Source organism: Oryx dammah, unplaced genomic scaffold (assembly GCF_014754425.2).
Source record: "Oryx dammah isolate SB20612 unplaced genomic scaffold, SCBI_Odam_1.1 HiC_scaffold_1, whole genome shotgun sequence".
NCBI lineage: Eukaryota > Metazoa > Chordata > Mammalia > Artiodactyla > Bovidae > Oryx > Oryx dammah.
Genome location: NW_024070185.1, coordinates 13,127,225 through 13,145,980, shown reverse-complemented (window position 1 = coordinate 13,145,980; position 18,756 = coordinate 13,127,225).

Below are 18,756 nucleotides of genomic sequence, written 5' to 3'. Positions count from 1 at the left end.
GTTGCTCAGAATTCTATAAAGAGGTGTGAGCAACTTATAAAAATTGGAAACCTAATATTTACAGAAAAGGGAAAGTGTTAGTCATTCAGTTATATCCAACTCTCTGGGACGCCATGGACCCCATGGACCCCACTCCAGGCAAAACTACTGGAGTGGGTAGCCATCCTCTTCTCCAGGAGATTTTTCTGACCCAGGGAACAAACCCAGGTCTCCCGCACTGCAGGCAGATTCTTTACCATCTGAGCCACCAGGGAAGCCCACATTTATAGAAAAGGGTTTGTTAAAGTTCTAAGAAGATCAGGTTGTCAGAGGAAGGGTGTTTAAAAAGCCAAATCCTTATGATTTACAAATAGAATTGGGTGACATAAGGACACTGCAGTATACCAAGTGATCAATTCTGTTCAGTTCAGTCACTCAGTTGCGTCCGACTCTTTGCGACCCCATGAATCCTCTCCCAGAGTTCACTCAGACTCACTCCATCGAGTCCATGATGCCATCCAGCCATCTCATCCTCGGTCGTCCCCTTCTCCTCCTGCCCCCAATCCGTCCCAGCATCAGAGTCTTTTCCAATGAGTCAACTCTTCGCATGAGGTGGCCAAAGTACTGGAGTTTCAGCTTTAGCATCATTCCTTCCAAAGAAATCCCAGGGCTGATCTCCTTCCGAATGGACTGGTTGGATCTCCGTGCAGTCCAAGGGACTCTCAAGAGTTTTCTCCAACACCACCGTTCAAAAGCATCAATTCTTCGGCACTGAGCCTTCTTCACAGTCCAATTCTCACATCCATACATGACCACAGGAAAAACCATAGCCTTGACTAGACGGACTTTAGTCGGCAAAGTAATGTCTCTGCTTTTGAATATACTATCTAGGTTGGTCATAACTTTTCTTCCAAGGAGTAAGCATCTTTTAATTTCATGGCTGCAGTCACCATCAGCAGTGATTTTGGAGCCCCCAAAAATAAAGTCTGACACTGTTTCTACTGTTTCCCCATCTATTTCCCATGAAGTGATGGGACCAGATACCATGATCTTTGTCTTCTGAATGTTGAGCTTTAAGCCAACTTTTTCATTCTCCTCTTTCACTTTCATCAAGAGGCTTTTTAGCTCCTCTTCACTTTCTGCCATAAGGGTGGTGTCATCTGTATATCTTAGGTCATTGATATTTCTCCCGGCAATCTTGATTCCAGCTTGTGTTTCTTCCAGTCCAGCGTTTCTCATGATGTACTCTGCATATAAGTTAAATAAGAAGAGTGACATATACAGCCTTGACATACTCCTTTTGCTATTTGGAACCAATTTGTTGTTCCATGTCCAGTTCTAACTGTTGCTTCCTGACCTGCATACAGATTTCTCAAGAGGCAGGTCAGATGGTCTGGTATTCCCATCTCTTTCAGAGTTTTCCACAGTTTATTGTGATCCACACAGTCAAAGGCTTTGGCATAGTCAAGAAAGCAGAAATAGATGTTTTTCTGGAACTCTCTTGCTTTTTCCATGATCCAGCGGATGTTGGCAATTTGATCTCTGTTTCCTCTGCCTTTTCTAAAACCAGCTTGAACATCAGGGAGTTCACGGTTCACGTATTGCTGAAGCCTGGCTTGGAGAATTTTGAGCATTATTTTACTAGCATGTGAGATGAGTGCAATTGTGCAGTAGTTTGAACATTCTTTGGCGTTGCCTTTCATAGGGATTGGAATGAAAACTGACCTTTTCCAGTCCTGTGGCCACTGCTGAGTTTTCCAAATTTGCTGGCATATTGAGTGCAGCACTTTCACAGCATCATCTTTCAGGATTTGAAGCAGCTCAACTGGAATTCCATCACCTCCACGAGCTTTGTTCCTAGTGATGCTTCCTAAGGCCCACTTGACTTCACAGTCCAAGATGTCTGACTCTAGATTAGTGATCACATCATCATGATTATCTGGGTCGTGAAGATCTTTTTTGTACAGTTCTTCCATGTATTCTTGTCACCTCTTCTTCATATCTTCTGCTTCTGTTAGGTCCATACCATTTCTGTCTTTTATCAAGCCCATCTTTGCATGAAATTTTCCCTTGGTATCTCTAATTTCCTTGAAGAGATCTCTAGTCTTTCCCATTCTGTTGTTTTCCTCTATTTCTTTGCATTGATTGCTGAAGAAGGCTTTCTTATCTCTTCTTGCTATTCTTTGGAACTCTGCATTCAGATGCGTATATCTTTCCTTTTCTCCTTTGATTTTCGCCTCTCTTCTTTCCCCAGACAGCCATTTTGGTCTTTTGCATTTCTTTTCTATGGGGATGGTCTTGATTCCTGTCTCCTGTACAATGTCATGAACCTCATTCCATAGTTCATCAGGCACTCTGTCTATCAGATCTAGTCCCTTAAATCTATTTCTCACTTCCACTGCATAATCATAAGGGATTTGATTTAGGTCATACCTGAATGGTCTAGCGGTTTTCCCTACTTTCTTCAATTTGAGTCTGAATTTGGTAATAAGGAGTTCATGATCTGAGCCACAGTCAGCTCCTAGTCTTGTTTTTGTTGACTGTATAGAGCTTCTCCATCTTTGGCTGCAAAGAATATAATCAATCTGATTTTGGTGTTGACCATCTGGTGATGTCCATGTGTAGAGTCTTCTCTTGTGTTGTTGGAAGCGGGTGTTTGCTACGACTAGTGCATTTTCTTGGCAAAACTCTATTAGTCTTTGCCCTGCTTCATTCCGCATTCCAAGGCCAAATTTGCCTGTTATTCCAGGTGTTTCTTGACTTCCTACTTTTGCATTCCAGTCCCCTATAATGAAAAGGACATCTTTTTCAGGTGTTAATTCTAAAAGGTCTTGTAAGTCTTCAAAGAACCGTTCAGCTTCAGTTTATTCAGTGTTACTGGTTGGGGCATAGATTTGGATAACTGTGATATTGAATGGTTTGCCTTGGAGACGAACAGAGATCATTCTGTCATTTTTGAGATTGTTTCCAAGTACTGCATTTCGGACTCTTTTGTTGACCGTGATGGCTACTCCATTTCTTCTGAGGGATTCCTGCCTGCAGTAGTAGATATAATCGTCACCTGAGTTAAATTCACCCATTCCAGTCCATTTTAGTTCGCTGATTCTTAGAGTGTCGACATTCACCCTTGCCATCTCTTGTTTGACCACTCCAATTTGCCTTGATTCATGGACCTGACATTCCAGGTTGCTATGCAATATTGCTCTTTACAGTATTGGATCTTTCTTCTATCACCAGTCACATCCACAACTGGGTATTCTTTTTGCTTTGGCTCCATCCCTTCATTCTTTCTAGAGTTATTTCTCCACTGATCTCCAGTAGCATTTTGGGCACCGACTGACCTGGGGAGTTCTTCTTTTGGTATCCTATCATTTTGCCTTTTCATACAGTTCATGGGGTTCTCAAGGTAAGAATACTGAATCAGACTAAAACTCACACAGTGGCTGTCACAGAAAAATCTCTAAAGTGAGTGCACACTGTGTTGAATTCTGAAAATAAAGATGACCTCAGGACATAAAGATGCAGACACCATCCTCACAGAAAAATGAACACCAGAAATCCCCAAAATGCAAAGAGAGTATCACACATTTACAGGTTATGGAATTGAATGGTGTCAGTCATAGCATACGTGGATTTCCAAAATGATGCCAAAGGACCACTTCCTGATAGCTAATTTAAAGTTGAAAGGGCAAGACAGAAGGCAACAGGGTAAGATGGTTATGGTCGTATGTATCCCAGCAATGGTTGTTTATGCTTTAAATACTAATAATTAAAAGCATGTTTAAGTGTTTATAGCTAATCTTTGCTATTGATGTTAGGGGTAAGGTATGAAAAGGATAGTTCTGCTATCCATATTGAAATTTAGTGCTAGAATATTAGTTATTTTGGAAAAAAGTTTTGCTTAGCTCAAAATAATATTCTTTTTAAAGACCATTGTTCCAAGGGCAAGAAACAGATTAGGTAATAATTCTATACAAAACTATTCTCTATACATGCTATAATCTGCATGCATTTGAATTTTCAGCAAAGGTATTTCTTTCCAAACAACCCCAAACATATAGCTATGAGAAAAAAAAAAAAAAATAGAACTGATTTACTCGCAAGAAGTACCGAGTAAAGGACTCTTAATTTTAAATGTATTTTATATAACCACAAAGTTAATTCATACATTCTCTGACCATGAACAAAGAAATCTGTGAGAGAACAAGAAAAGTAACTATCTTATAGAAGATGATCCTCTGATCCCTGGTATGATTAGGACAATATCAGCCGTGTCTTTCTATGATGGCCATATCTGAAATTATTCAAGATTTAATGAAATCAAATTTTAGACCAGTGATAATTCACATCTTTATACCTATTAATTATGTTTGAATATTCTACAACACATTATTTTAATCTACTTATACATACATGTACATTATAAGCTATTATTTATATATACACAAATATAAAACACATGCCTAAATCTTAATATACAAGCCTAAATATACATGCCTAAATCTTAATATACAAGCAGTTAAGTTAAAGCTGCTTATTAACTAATTTTTATATACAGCTTTTGTGTTGTGCTTCCAATTGCCATTATGAATGCAAAATAGCTTTGCCTCATCATTGCTCAGAATTTGTTCTGAAAATGGACACACAAGTCATTGTACCCTCTGAAAACTATGTCTGAAAATGGAGTTTGGGTCATGGGATGAATGGAATAGAAGGACAGATTAACTGCTATAGAAAATTGAGTCTCTATAAAATTATTATGTCTTTTAAAATTGTCAAATATTGAGTTAAACAAAAAACTAAGAAATAGCTATTGCTTTCCTTGTCAATATATCTTCTATTTATATCAGGAAAAAAGAAATGGGAGAAATGACAAGATTAATTAATTGATTAAACAAATATTTGTGCTTTAAATCAGTTCCAATTTCTATATTAGGTAAAATACAAAGCAGTAGTTGTCATGTTTTAATGTTATACTGTAGATAATGACAGGAAGGTAAAAGATAATTATATTTCAATAGAATAAATACCAGTGGAAATGATTTTTATGTAGCTGATTGCTGTATTAGGAAATATTTATAGGAATGAGAACTGCAAGTGTGAAAGGATATTTATAGCCATGTGGTGTATATGTTTGTGTTTTCAGTAGCTTCAGTCATGTCTGACTCTTTGTGACCCTTTGGACTGTAGCCTGCCAGGCGTATTTGTCCATGGGATTCCCCAGGCAACTGGAATGTATTTCCATGCCCTCCTCCAGGGGATCTTCCCGATCCAGGGATTAAACCTGCATCTCTTATGTTTCCTGCATTGGCAGGCAGGATCTTTACCACTAGTGCCACCTGGTAGGTCCATTTATAACCATGAATCACTGTAAAATTAATTATTTTGAAATATGTATCTTACCCTAGTAACATCACTGTGTTCATATTAACCATCTCGAGAACTCTCTGCAGGTGTAGTCTCATGGAAGCACCTGTAAGCTTGTCATTACTATGATAAATGTGGCACTGTGGCTTCAGGGAGTTAAGGCTTTCCATTTGACCTCTATTACTCTGGGGACCTATCATCCCCATTGCTATTAACAAGCCAAGTTTTGTGACTACCTCTGGCAGTCCTACTTTAAAAAGAACTAACACCAGATTTAGTGAAGCTGGCATCCCTCAGTGCATTCTCAGACTGGATCAGGGTATGGGAACTGTGTGAACCATCCTTGAAAATTTTCTGCAAATAAAAAACTTTTCTAATATAAGAGGCTTATTAAATATTAAAAATCTATAAGACTGTTATAGAGCAGATTCACATACATATTTATATCTAAAATGTATATATTTATATAATATCTGAAAATATTTTACATGAGATGAAACCTTTTTAAAGGGCAACTATGTATTTGGGTTATTTTATCTTAATTAAGTATTTTTATGCCTTTAGTAAATAGGAAGATAGGGAATTTCCAGCTTGGGGAACTTGTGCAAAATGAGAAACACATGCACAGAATTCCCTTCTGTTAACTTGAACTTGATATTTTTTTTTTTAAATATTATCCTCTATTAGAAAACCAAGTTGGTTAGTTCACTACTGAAACTATTGAAATTTTCAAGACACAGAAGTCAGGAAGTTCTAAATTAAATTGTCTTATCACAAAATTAAATGTTGCTGAATTTCCAATTACTTCATTTTAAGGACATTAGGGATGGTTATAGCCTTGAAATTGCTCAGAATAATCAATCTTTCGCTGAATCACTTGTTAAGATACAAGAAAATTAGCTTTCTTCAGTACATATTATGTGCATAATTGGTGGCCTGTTTACAATTTCTAAAGATATGATGCTCTAAGGAGAATGCCCTATGTTTAGAATGCTGGTAGAGTGAAGAATTCAAGAATACTTAATAATATTTGATGAAAACTTTGAAAAATCAATATTGTCTAAGAATATTATTTACATGGCTTTTCTATATTTAATGATCTTGCAAATTGGTGAGATGATTTGAAAATTTACTATTGTTTCAGTTTAATGTCTTATAAAAAATGCCACAAAAACACTGATGAAACAAAAGGATTTACTTGGGTGATTATATTTAGCTTAATGCTTGGTCTTTACACTTTTATTTTTAAAATTACGTGAAAATAAGTTTAGATCTTGTATGTCATGCACATATGCTCAAACTTTTTTACATATATGTTCTTACATTAATTAATCAAAAAGACTTTCATGGAGTATTTACTATAGTCTGTTCATTAAATGCATTTTGAGGCATAAATAAAAAACATATCTTGTTAATCTTAAATGATTCTCAGTGTACTGGAGAAAAGAGAAATACAAACAAGCACCTCAGATCACTAGTTTTTATGCTTAGCTAAGAAATCATGCTTTGAGAGATAAAATAATCTATCCTAAGAAATCTAGAAAAACTGTACAGAAAGGGTAGAGTAGGTATAATAAATGAAGATAGGACAGTAGGCAGAAATAACATCTGATGTACCTGGTTTGCATGACTCAGAAGTCTGGATTTCCTTTCTTTAGAAATAGAAGACTTTTGAAAGATGTGTACAGTTGCAACGTAATAAATTTTAAAAAGTTAACAAAGATAGTTGTACAGATATTAAACTATTAAAATCATATATCAAAGGTAAAAACAATAATGTTGGTGCTTATTGCAAAAAGCCAGGTGAACAATATAACAATCTTAAACAATAACTTTTAAAAAGGAAAAACAAAAAGTGAAGAGAAAAGAATAGCTTGAGAGATATTTGAGCAGTAAACTGGAGAAAGTGTCATCAGGGAAAGGGAACATGAGTGCCTAAAATGATACACAGCCACCCACACGTGTCAGAGATATGTTATGTCAACTGTGTCCAATGCTTTTATCTAGTTTACTGGTGTGCACATGTTCCTTAAAGTCATTTTAGCAGCAATATGTATGGAAGTTCTCAAATTTGATTATATAATTTGTTTAAATACAGCTAATCAGATTTTAGAGCTTTGTTGGTGGCTCAGACTATAAAGAATTTGCCTGCAATGTAGGAGATCTGGATTCAATCCCTGGGTTGGGACGATACCCTGGAGGAGTTATCACAACTCACTCCAGTGTTCTTGCATAAAGAATCCCCCTGGACAGAGCCTGGAGGGCTACAGTCCATGGGGTCGCAGAGTTGTACAGGACTGAGCAACTAAGCACAGCACAACCCAACAATCAAATTTTAATTTGACTTTTTTTCTATTTACAAATGTTAAGATTTTTTTTAATATTTGAATTAATTTAGCTGTAAAAAATGAAAATATCATTTATCAATATAGACCAGACTATAGAGGAAAAGGGGATGACTGAGGATGAGATGGTTGGATGGCATCACTGACTCGATGGACGCAACTCTGAGTGAACTCCGGGAGTTGGTGATGGACAGGGAGGCCTGGTGTGCTGTGATCCATGGGGTCACAAAGAGTCGGACACGACTGAGTGACTGAACTGAACTGAATAGCATTTGTAGTTATTTGTTGAAAAAAATCTACACATTTTATAATGTTTGAAATTAAGTTTATCATATGTGCTTTCCTAATGCATAACAAGTGGAAAAAAATTGGCTGATATCTTATTTGAGGAAACATTATCAACAGTAACTTACTTGTTAAGTAAAAAATCAAACATGCCTACCATGTAAAACATAAGCAAGTTTTGGTTACTCAGTAATGGAACAAACATTTATACAGGCAAGTTGAGAAGAAAATCATGTTTACTTCTATAAAATATGTGGAAAAATGCAAAAGTTTTAGTCAATCATCATCATATACAGCTGTGTAATTTTTTTTCTTTCTGAAGGGGCTTTCCATGGGTCCCTTTATATTGATAGGTTGAAAAGCACCATCTTGATTTGGGTGTGTTTATTAGGTGAACCAATGGTTTGTGCTTATTGATAAATGTACACAAATTGTAATCTAGTATAAAATTATAACGTGGGCTTCCTTACTGACTCAGTGGTTAATAATATGCCTGCCCATGAAGGAGATGTGGATTTGATCTATGGACTGGGAAGATCTCCTGGAGGAAGAAATGGCAACTCACTCCAGTATTCTTGTCTGGGAAATTCATGGACAGATGAGCTTGGTGGGCTACAGTTAATGGGGTCACAAAAGAGTCAGACACGACTTAGCACTAAACAACAATGGCAATAAGTGTAATGTAGTGAAACATTTCTGGATAAAGTTTCAGGAGATATAAATTTGAACCCTGGTTTTTAATCAATATCTATATGACCTGGGTAAGTCAATTTTTGTGAGAATATTATTTTAGAAAGTTGAAAATCCCTAAGGTTGAAAATGGAGACTAGGAAAGGCAGCCCATAATATTACAGGACATAATTGAATACTTATAACAAACAACAGCACAATTATTTGCGCTTCACATAACAAATAACTTCTCAATGATACTCTGTACAGAGCAATATTGAATTCATTGGTGACTCAGCAAAGAAATGAGCTTCCCTGATGGCTCAGCTGGTAAAGAATCCTTCTGCAATGTGGGAGACCTGGCTTTCATCCCTGGGTTGGGAAGATCCCCTGTAGAAGGAAAATATGGCTACTTACTCTAGTATACTGGTTTGCAGCCTTCCAGGGACTGTCAACTCCATGGGGTCTCAAAGAGTCAGATACGACTGAGCCACTTGCACATTTTAACAAAGAAATAACACAAAGTCTATGTTTATACAGTCTACATATTCTAATGGGGGGGGGCTCAATTGGACTTCATGTGAAAGTATCTTTTAAAATTTCCCCAACATCATTATCTGCAGTTTGATAAGCATGTGAATATTTATTAAGATGATAAATATTAACTGTTTTCTATGTAGATTTATGGCCTTTTTGTCTATATACCTCTCTTCTTCAGGATTCCCTTGGAAATCCAGCTAGCTCAGATTTTAGAAACTCCAAACTCCATTTCTTCATCTTAATGAAATGGTCTCGTTCAGCTTGGTTTCTCTCTCCTTGTGTTGAAGTCTGGAAAATGTCCTTAAGGAGAACTTAAGAGGCCCTTGGAATTCCAGCTGTTCAATGTTTAAAAATAAATATTTTCTTTGTTTTTCTAGTCATTTAGAGAAGGAGGTCAAACCTAATATCAGTTTTCCTATCCAGGTCAGATACACTTCTTTATCTCTTTTTCAAGTTATCTGTTTGACTATTTTTATACAATTAAATTCTCTTTTGAATTGATCAGTGTATACATTTAGTTTGTCTATTTTTATGTATTTTGATTGAACATATTGATTATAGTTATTTTAAAGTCTTTGTCCTCCAAATATAGCCTGTGAGTCATTTGTGGGTCTGCTTCTATTGTTTTTATTTCCTCTTATCAGTGATAGTTTCTTGCTCTTTATGTCTAGATATGTTAAACTCTAAGGTGAACTTTGTGTATATAAGACCCCTGATCAACTGCCAAGGAGGCTTGGAGATGGTAAATAACAACCCCATAATACTTAGGCATTGAGTTATGTTGTGTATTTTTGCCATTTTAGGGAGACAAATGAGCTTCTGCTTCACTTTTCTAGATTGTGATTCTCCCAGGTTTTAGTTAAAAGTTTATAGGTTTACTTCTTTTCAGACCTAAAAACTGTGAGAAACACAGTTTTGTCCTTCAAATGGTCAGTCCAACTCTCCAGATTTCTGACCACTTCTTTTCAAAATCTGACAGATTTCTTGAGTGGAAAACAAGCTATGTTCTTGAAGCAGGTCTCCTCCTTCAGGTTTTTGTTGTTGTTGTTGTTTGTTTGTTTAATCTGAGCCTCAGGAGATGTTGGAGATTTCATTCCACCTTTTATCTGGATTTGGCCTAGCTTCCCAGCCTCTCTTGCAGATGTATATTCAGCAAATGGCCTGTGGACATACCAGTTCACCTTAAATGACATATTTTTACAATTTATGTTCAAGTCTCTTGAAACTACTAGAAGATTTACTGGTTTCTCTTAGTCCATCAGTATTTTCTCTTAATTCATCAGTATTAAACAGTTCACTTGGGGGAAACCTTATAAACATACTGTTCTCAGTTCACCAGACAATCAGGAAAGGAGAAGCCCAAGATTTCCTCAAAGGTATGTAGAGGGCTTGCTTACTACCAAGGCTTTCTGTGACTTTGTATTGGGACCTATAGATGCTTTAATTTGATACCAGCCTCACAATGTTATTATAGATGCACAGACATTATTATATATGCATGTGTGCTGCATGATAAGTAACTTTAGCTCTTTGCAACCTTATGGAATGTAGCCCACCAGGCTTCTCTGTCCATGGGATATTCCAGGCAATAATACTGGAGTAGTTTACCACGCCCTTCTATAGGGGATGTTTCCAGCCTATGTCTCTTGTGTCTCCTGCATTGACAGGAGGGTTCTTTACAACTAGAGATACCTGGGAATTCCCCCCTTACATATATACATATACTATATACTACACACACACACACATATATATTCTATATACAGGTATATGTACGTACTATTTCAATTTGGTTCAGTTCAGTCACTCAATCATCTCTGACTCTTTGCAACTCTATGGACTGCAGCACGCCAGGCTTCCCTGTCCAGCCCCAAGTCCCAGAGCTTGCTCAAACTCATGTCCATCGAGTTGGTGATGCCATCCAACAATCTCATCCTTTGTCATCCCCTTTTCCTCCTGCCTTCAATCTTTCCCAGCATCAGGATCTTTTCCAATGAGTCAGTTCTTCCAGTCAGGTGGCCAAAGTATTGGAGTTTCAGCTTCAGCATCAGTCAATGAATATTCAGGACTGATATCCTTTAGGATGGACTGGCTGGATCTTTTTGCAATCAAAGGGACTCTCAAGAGTCTTCTCCAACACCACAGTTCAAAAGCATCAATTCTTTGGCACTCAGCATTCTTTATGGTCCAACTCTCACAACCATACATGACTACTGGAAAAACCATAGCTTTGACTAGTTGGACCTTTGTTGGCAAAGTAATCTCTGGTTTTTAATATGTTGTCTAGGTTTGTCATAGCTTTTCTTCCAAGGAGCAAACATCTTTTAATTTCATGGCTGCAATCACCATCTGCAGTGATTTTGGAGCCCCTCAAAAATAACATGTCACTGTTTCCATTGTTTCCCCATCTATTTTCCATGAAGTGATGGGCCCAGATGCTATGATCTTAGTTTTCCAAATGTTGAGTTTTAAGCCAACTTTTTCACTCTCCTCTTTCACTTTCATCAAGAGGCTTTTTTGTTCTTCTTCGCTTTCTGCCAAAAGAGTGGTGTCATCTGCGTATCTGAGGGTATTGATATTTCCCCTGGCAATCTTGATTTCAGCTTGGGATTCATCCAGCCTGGCATTTCTCATGATGTACTCTGCATATAAGTTAAATAATCAGGGTGACAATATACAGCCTTGACATACTCCTTTCCCAATTTAGAACCAGTCTGTTGTTCCATGTCCAGTTTTAACTGTTGCTTCTTGACCTGCATACAGATTTCTCAGGAGGCAGGTCCAATGGTCTGGTATTCCCATCTCTTGAAGAATTTTCCACAGTTTCTTGTATCTACACAATCAAAGGCTTTGACATAGTCAATAATGTGTAATATTTATATATAAGTAATTATATATATGAAATTCAATATTTTTATATTATTTGAGATAGTTTTCAAGTCATCTAATTAGCCATATTACTAGAAAGGACAATTTATTTTTATTTAAATTTCATTATTCATCTGGTAGCTACCATTATTGTAAACTATACAAATTTAAATATATAACAATAAATTTTAGATTTTTTTGGAATTGTAATAGATTTGACACGTCTTATTTCAGAGCTTATACTTTTAAACACCATACTACACTGGATTGAATAAATAAACTCCTTCAATAAAAACTATAAATGTTAGGATAAAAACCTTTTTTTCCATCATAAGTTATGTGAGAGTAATTTAGTTCAAGTTAACATCTCCCTTCTAGTAACAAACGCATGAAGCTAAAGATTCTTGTTAAAACATGAGAAAGTGATGTTTTCTTTTACTGAAAACAATGTGTTTAAAGAAAAAAACTGGTTTCTAAGTTGATAGGAATGTGGCTGATGGTAAGATACTATAGTTGAACTCATACCTGAAAATTTGGTGGAAGTTGGAAAATTGAAACTGCCATTTCCAAAGTGTAAAGTGGATGGTCATTGCATTGCAATTTGTCAATATAATAGAATATAAAAGTAGTACTATTCCTCATACTGATTAAAATCCAGACAAAATAATAGATCCATGCATCTAGCCTTTTTTATTGTACTGCTGTCTAATGATGTATTTATTTCTAAGGTATTGGGTACTATCTACTATACCACAGATATGAATAATGATCAAAGAAAACTTCCTTGGATATTTTATGCAAAAAGAGCACAGCATGGGATCCTAGCTCTACAAGTTTTTAACACTTTTCAAGAGTCATTTTTTTGTTATTAATGTGATTCATTATGCACTTACTATCTTGAATGAAATTTGAATTTAACTGTATACCAGAGGTCATGTGTGTACATGATAAGTTGCTTCAGTCATGTTCAACTCAGTATAACCCTATGGACTGTAGCCTGCCAGGCCCCTCTCTCCATGGGATGCTCCAGGTAAGAATACTGAAATGGGTTGCCATGTCCTCCTCCAAGGGATCTTCCTCACCTAGGGATGGAACCCAATTCTCTTATGTTTCCTGCATTGGCAGGCAGGTTCTTTACCACTAGCACCACCTGGAGAACCCAGGAATAACTCTACAGTTGAAACATTAAAAAACAAAATATTTATTTTATTATCTAATTTCTTATTTAATTATTTTATTTTCTAAAGTATCATTTCCAAAGAGGTAAAATTATGACTCTGGTCAAAATATAAAGTAAGAACATAATAAAAATAATATTAAATGTACTAAGTGATGAGGGTTCCAGGAACATGTTAAAATCACTCCAAGGAACACTTAAGAATTAGTTGTTTACAGTCAGTTCTAAAATAAGAGTTTCAGGTTAACTTTATATACAATTTGTGACCAATAAGACCAGAAGCCATAATGCTTGGAGGTTATCTGTCCCTTTGACTAGAAATCATTTTCTTCTATACCAGACAAAAATTCTCATTGTTTAACTGCAACACATACAAATGCCCCTCAATAGTAAGACAAGCCTAGAATGCACTGAAAAAAAAAATACTACTTATATCTCTGGCCTATATATTTTTACTTGATTTTTTACTTTATAAATTAAAACTTTTGTTGTATTTTATATGTGTTTTTATTTAAATTTAGTAAGATGTATAATAAATGCATTTCACAAGGACATTTTATAGCCTTTTTATGTATAATTGACATATCACACTAGCACATTGCACATGTGTGAAGTGTACAAGAGAAAACTGCAGTATGTATAAACTCATTAAATTCTGTGAATAAGGTAATGAATATGTCCATCACTTCAAAAGCTTCCCAGTTGTATAAACATCTAGAAAGAATTACCTAGTACAACCTCCCAAGACAGAATCAAGAAGAAATACAAAATGTAAACAAAAGCTTCCCAGTTCCCCTTTAAAATACTCTCTTATTCACTTGTATATGGGTCTCTAGATGTTTCAGCATCATTGGTTCAAAATATGATTCTTATGTCATGGACTGCCTTTGAACCTTTGTTGAAAATCAGTGCCTTATATATATTTCTGAATTATTTATGCTGCTCCTTTAATCTGTTTTCTATCTTTACTCTGGGACTACACTAACATTGCTATAACATTATAATAAGTCTTAAGATCAGGTGGTGTTAGTGATGATTTGATCTCTTTGAAAGTGATTTGGCATTCTAGATGCTAGGTCCTTCACATTTCTATGTGAATTTTAGAATCATGATGTCTATTTCTTTTTAAATTTATCTAGAATTTTGATGGTTATCATTATAGATTGATTTTAGAATATTAGACATCTTAATATTGGGTCTCATACCTATGACTCCATATGCTTAAATGATTTTAGTTTCTTTCAGCAATATTTTGTAGACTTTAGTGTACGGAAGTTTCCCATATTTTTCAGATGTATCCTTTATACTGCACATTTTCACACAATTGCAAATGTTATTTATTGTTTTTTTAATTAGCTATCTTATTGTTGATTGCAAGTATTTTTAAATTACAATTTAATTGGATGATATAATTGAGCCTCAAAAATAACTATTTTTTTTCTTCTAAGTTTAGGAGACTGCTATCATATATTAAGTTATAATTGCCCTCAGTAACACTCTTCTGGCTCTCAAGGATAATATATTCAAACAAAAGTCACATTTCAGCTTATAAGCAACATTACAAAACTGTCAAATTGCATATACCCTTATAAAACTAGAATAATGGAATGGAAATACCAGCTCATAGGCAGGTATATTACTACATCTGAAAATTATCTACATACTGCTTTAACCACTTTTAAATTGTGTGTTGATATCCTTTCCTTCCACCTCTTGAAATTCTCTTACACTGATTATTTTTTCAATTACTCTTCTTTTTCCCTATAACCTACTCTCTAATCTTTTACTAATGTTTTGCTTTTCTATTTTGATACTGTTTTAAAATATAAAATTCACTTTGTATTAAAAGCGGGGACACATACATTTGTTTGTGCATTCATGTTCACTGTCAAAGATCTGAAGCAACTTGAGTGTTTATGAACAGATAAATAGCATATAAAATGTGGTATATATATGCAATGGAATATTATGCCACCTAAAAAACAAGTGACACATGCTACAATATGGATGTAATTTGAAGATAGTATGCTAAGTGAAATAAGCCAGTCATAAAGTATTGTATCATATCACGAGTCAGTTAATGTAATCAAATGTATACAGACAGAAAGCAAAATGGTGGTAACCAAGAGCTGGGGAAAGGAGTGAATGAGGAGTCAGTGCTTAATGGACAGAGTTCTAGCTGGAAAATTAAAAAGGTTTTGGAGTTGGATGGTGGTGATAGTTGCACAACAATGTGAATATTAAGAATGCCACAGAACTATGCATTTTAAAAATGTTTTTAAAAATTTTTATTTTAGGTTTATTTTACCAGATTAAAAGTGCACAGTTAACAAAAAATAGAATATATTTTATAGCATGGTGATGCTATTTCACATGCTTGCATATACTTAAAATTTCAAGAACCTTACTTTCAGATAAGGTCATTCAAGATTTCCCAGTGTAGAGTAAAAGAAAGCTATAAACAATTCCCATTTTCAATGAGATTTGTCTGGAAAAAAATTACAAAACTAGCCAATTTTGTTTATCATTATTATTATATTCTTATTTTACTAACAAAGTGTGCAAAAGCACCATTTAGCAAACCAACATCACATTGCTATATAGCTCATATATGTAAAATAGTGAAGGAAATGAGACAAAGAATAGAATTTAATTTAAATAATGCTGACTAGACTTCCTTATCTGATAGCCATTATTATTATTTTTTCTAATAGTAATTAAGTAGTTCATATAAAGCATCTAAGCTCAGTTTACATTTGCATTTCATGAGGTGCTATAGAAACCTGATTTAATGACAGAATGACATTAATGACAAGATCAAGAAACTTCTTCTGGGGATTATTTCTTTTTAATTTTTTTCTAAGCTAAGCTACCCAGAGACAACTGGTTCTCCGACTTTTAGAAGATTAAAAAACATGTGTTGGGCATGAAGTGTTAGCTACAGTATTAGCTAAATAAATTAAACATGAAATAAATCTTCTCTCTTAAAAAATATTTACCAGAAGATCTTGGTATTTGTTTTCCTCAAGCAATATATTCTAATAAATAATTCTATTTGAAAGAAAACTTCTGGGGAAAATGGAGAAACACTGAAGGACTTTAAGCATCTTTGACAAAGCTATAACCTTCACAGCTTCTCTTCAGATGGATCTGTGTTTGGTCAGGCTCCGAAGGATTCCCATGGATACAGGTGGTTGAGATTTCTGACTGCAGAGCAGAAATTCTAGGTGGAAACCTTCCTGCTTCTGGAGCCTTACACAAGTACAAGCTGCAGTTTGCTATCTTCATCCCTAATTGTAATAATAAAATATGTCATCCCAAGTGAAGCACTTTCTTTGGATATTTGGTTAATTTTCAGATTCATGTATTTACTGAGATCCAAAAATTGTCCATACTTATAGAAGTCTAAAAATTCTAAAAACAGTCCATACTTAACAGAATTCTAAAAAGGGTTTCCCTAGTGGCTCATATGGTAAAGAATCTGCTTGCAATTCGGGTGACCCGTGTTTGATCCCTGGGTTAGGAAGTTCCCCTGGAGAAGGGAATGGTAACCACTTCAGTACTCTTGCCTGGAGAATCCCATGGACAGAGAATCCTGGTGGGGTACAGTCCATTGATCCCCAAACCTCAGAACCAACTGAACAACTAACACTTTCACTTTCACATAGAATTCTTGTAAAAGAACCTAGAAATATAAAAAAAAAAAGAGAGGGCAAGAGAGTAAAAGTGAGAAAAAGAAAGGAAACTACATGACCTCTTTAGTTATTATAACTAAAGATCAGAGTTATTTTTTGTTAATCTAATTAGAGATATTATTTAACATTTTTATATTCAACACAAATTTATAATCCTGGAAAAGAAATTTAATTTGCTGAAGTGTCTAACTTGAAATTTCAATATATCATTTTCAATAAAGCATTATAAGGTGAAGCAAATGATACAGAAAACTGTATCCCACATTGAGAACAATCTCAGAGTTACATTGAAGTTCAGCCCAGTACCTGAAAGTCTATCTGACACCTAAGATGACTTGTTAATCCATTTCACAAGAATTGATTTTCCTATCATATGCCCAGCATGGTAAGAATTTCAGAATTCCAATGTTCCCTGTGCTATTTGGGCCAATTACTTTATATCTCTAAAACCTAATATGCTTAACTGTAAAATAGGGATAATAATAGTACCTAGTTATTCAGTTCTTACAATGTGATATATATCAAATAAATCCTGGTGTCTGGTATATAGTAGTTTCTCAATGACTATTTATAATTGTTTTTAACACAAGCAGAAGTACCAGGTTATGATGATAATGATGGTGTTCTTCTCATGCTAGATTGTGGATAAACACAAGAGTTACATAAAATATTTAAGTGTCTTGAGAAGAAGGTGTTTTTAATTTAGGGTACTATTTTCAGATTAAAATATTTTATACTCAGATTGAAAAAAAAATGTACTTGAGTGTTTTCAAATCAGAATATATTATTGAGCTTGAGCAAAAAAGGACAGGAAATGATTTAAGTACTTACTGCTGCATAAGAGAGATTTCTTGGAAATCTTTAATCTTTACTTGGATTTGAAAGGAAATTCTAAGAAATTACTTAGAATTTAGGCAGGATTGACTCTGATGAGTCTGTGAGGAAAATATGGTCCACCATTGTTCAAAAGAGACTACTCAGTCAAAGTACATTTTAAGGAAATGTTTTGAAGGAAGAGAACATGAAATGAGGAAGATGAGGGAGGTAATTATAACAGTAACATAGGAATGTGATAATAAGCATTAAGAATGGTATTTTGTTGAATGGGAATACTTGAGGAGCCATTTCTTGTTAAGTCTAGATGGGGTTTTACATTATGATACTGCTGCTACTGCACTGCTAAGTCACTTCAGTCGTGTCCAACTCTGTGTGACCCCATAGATGGCAGCCCACCAGGCTCCCCCATCCCTGGGATTCTCCAGGCAAGAATACTAGAGTGGGTTGCCATTTCCTTCTCTAAAATACACCAATATCCCAAATACTCCAGCACCTTTATTCTCAATTCTGAATAACCAACAAATCACAGAAGAAATCAAAAAAGAAATCAAATTATGCATAGAAACGAATGAAAATGAAAACACAACAACGCAAAATCTGTGGGACACTATAAAAGCACTGCTTAGAGGAAAGTTCATAGCAATACAGGCATACCTCAAGAAACAAGAAAAAAAGTCAAATAAATAACCTAACTCTACGCCTAAAGCAACTAGAAAAGGAAGAAATGGACAACCCCAGAGTTAGTAGAAGGAAAGAAATCTTAAAAATTAGGGCAGAAATAAATGCAAAAGAAACAAAAGAGACCATAGCAACAATCAACAAAGCCAAAAGCTGGTTCTTTGAAAGAGTAAATAAAATTGACAAACCATTAGCTAGACTCATCAAGAAACAAAGGGAGAAGAATAAAATCAATAAAATTAGAAATGCAAATGGAGAGATCACAACAGACAACACAGAAATACAGAGGATCATAAGAGACTACTATCAGCAATTA